The 2,341-nt window shown below is 43.6% G+C and overlaps 1 protein-coding gene across 2 annotated transcripts in view; it reads right to left on the reverse strand.

Moving 5' to 3' along the window:
* The window catches only part of LOC106875284 (F-box/WD repeat-containing protein 5), a 37,928-nt gene extending 35,798 nt beyond the window's left edge, over positions 1-2,130 (reverse strand). The window contains exon 1 of one of the 2 annotated variants that reach the window (XM_052968263.1): positions 1,926-2,130. The gene's annotated coding sequence lies outside the window, so the exon portion shown is untranslated. The remainder of the gene's footprint in view (positions 1-1,925) is intronic. The other variant, XM_052968260.1, reaches the window with a different exon arrangement.
* Between the last annotated feature and the right edge of the window lie 211 nt (positions 2,131-2,341).

A 2,341-nucleotide genomic window follows, 5' to 3' on the forward strand; every position in this document is an offset into this window, starting at 1 on the left:
GCAGTTAGTGGTCCGACCCCATCAAAAGTCTCGAATGCCACAGGATGAAAAATGTAGTTGGCTGACAGATCATAGTATTTCAAGATTTTGTTCCGCTTGGCTGCAGAAGCTGTGGATCTCGCCCTGACCACAGCATCCAGAATTCCTCCTCCAATAAGCTAGAGACCGGTTGTAAGCACATCTTTGCAGTGAGATGGTGAAAGGTGCAGCCGACAGCAGTGGGGCAAAGGTCTCCATTCGGTTTTAGTGAGCCCGAATAATTTTGCACCGAAGAATAGTGGGTGGATATAAGGGAGGACGTTTGCTGAAGAGAACTAGTTCACAAATTGAGTCGAATTCTCCAAGAGCTCAAATTCGGCAGGACTAGCTAATAAGGAAATACCAATCTTGAGGTGTTGAGGCCGAAGGCCATCAATTCCTGCACCTGAACCAGCAGGGAAGGATGAAATCGCCTTTCTGATGTTATCAGAGGTGAAGACTGGTCTCAAGTATTCTGGGGGATTGGGCCAGTTTAGTTGATTATCTGGGGGTGCCAGTGGGTGCTTCTCTTTCAGACATCTAAGAGACTCACAGTCACGTAGAGCACGGGAGGATAGAGAAGAGAGGAGATACAGCCCCTTTTATGTCAAATTCACTGAATTTAGCATTGACTGTATGCTTGAGGTCTATCAGTTGGATGTTGGTAGGCACTGTGCTCGATGTCAAATTGAGGTGAGAAGTGGTTGGGGTGGACTTAAATAGCTGGAACTATTGCTTGGGAGAGGATGTAAAGGAGCCTGATTTCACATCGTGCACATGGAGAGAGATGCGAGGGAACAGAAACAGTTTCTGCTAGCTGGACACATTGTTGGATAAGCATACATTTTTCAACAAGCTGGAAAGCGTGTGAGCAAAGCTATTCCAAGCTCCCTTAGGGATCTGGTTAATGAGCTTCGACTTAGATAAACCTTGAAGGGCTGCAGCTAAGTCCTCAGTAGAGAGCTGGTTGTCAGATTGTGAGACATCTCCATGAAGCACGTCGGAGCTGAAGTGGCACTGACTGCAGGTCCAGTATGGAAGACTTTCGGCTTGAGCCTTGGCGATGCAGACATGACTCCTGTGGTAATTTTGGTGGCACAAGTGACAAACGGTAGAGGGCTAGCATTGGAACGCAATCGAAGAAGTGAGTTAGCAGAGGAGGCAGGGAAGCAGCATTAGTTCCAAAGGTAGGACTAGAACAGAGGTCAGGTGGGGCGGGGGGGTGTTAAAAGTTGTAGGAGTGGTGGGGTTTGCAGGGTTAATTCTGTTTCCATTGGTAGGACTAAAATGAAGGTCGGATGGTGGCGGGAGGGTTGTAGGAGTGGTGGGGTTGGTAGGGTTAATTCCCTTCAGAACCCGTGGTGGAGAGGGGTTAGCTTCTCTCGAACATACCGAAGTTGTTGGAGAATGAGAGGTCAGAGGTCGATCTATTGTCACATAGTCACTCCACTATGCAGGTCTCATGGTCGTTCAATGCATGCCTCAGCCACCAAGAATGGATAGGTTAAAGTGGTGGCGATCCCACCAATCAGCAGTTGCTGATGATTGGGAGAGAAAGAGCAATAAATATACAAGAATAAGTGGGTGGGGGGAGACAAAAAAGAGAGAGTGAGGAAAAGAGAAGAAAGGTGACAAAACTTTACAGAGCGCTATCAAAACAAAGTTTAAAGAGTCACACACAAACAGCATCCTCCAAAATGGCAGAAGGAATAGAGCAAAACAAGATAATGAAGATAAACGGTTGAATAGTTCAGTTCAAGATCAAAAGCGTTGAAATGCAAAAAGAAAAAACAAAACAAGACAAAGCGAAACAGTGCAGATCATTAGTATTTTTGTAATAAATGTTATGGTGACTCTTGTGTGAAATAGTGTGATTTCTTTTTACTTTGTGTGTGGTGTGCACCTACCTGCAGATTTGTGTGAATATTGTTGTTTGTGCAATTGGTGGTGCACCTCCTGTGTTCACTGGGGGATGTATTGATTTAGATTTTTTCCTCTTTCTTTTTTTTCTTTCTTTTTCCTTTACCCTGAGTTTTTCTGACCTTTTCCCTTTTTTCTCCCTTTCCATTCATGACTGCACGTAAACGGTTGTTTATTTTTTTAATTCGGTCACAAAACCCACCTCAAATTATAACAGAGATTATAACAATGAGAAAGTAGGTTTCACTTTACAAAATACCAGGTTACAGCAAGATTATTTTCAGGAAGTGAAATTCTGTAATATGGAAGGGTTATGTAAGTATACACACACAAATAAACCGATATATATATATCAGAATAAAAAGTTATTGATAAGAGAGAATCAATCTGGGCAAAGTACTTC

The sequence above is a fragment of the Octopus bimaculoides genome, chromosome 1, assembly GCF_001194135.2.
Source record: "Octopus bimaculoides isolate UCB-OBI-ISO-001 chromosome 1, ASM119413v2, whole genome shotgun sequence".
Classification (NCBI taxonomy): domain Eukaryota; kingdom Metazoa; phylum Mollusca; class Cephalopoda; order Octopoda; family Octopodidae; genus Octopus; species Octopus bimaculoides.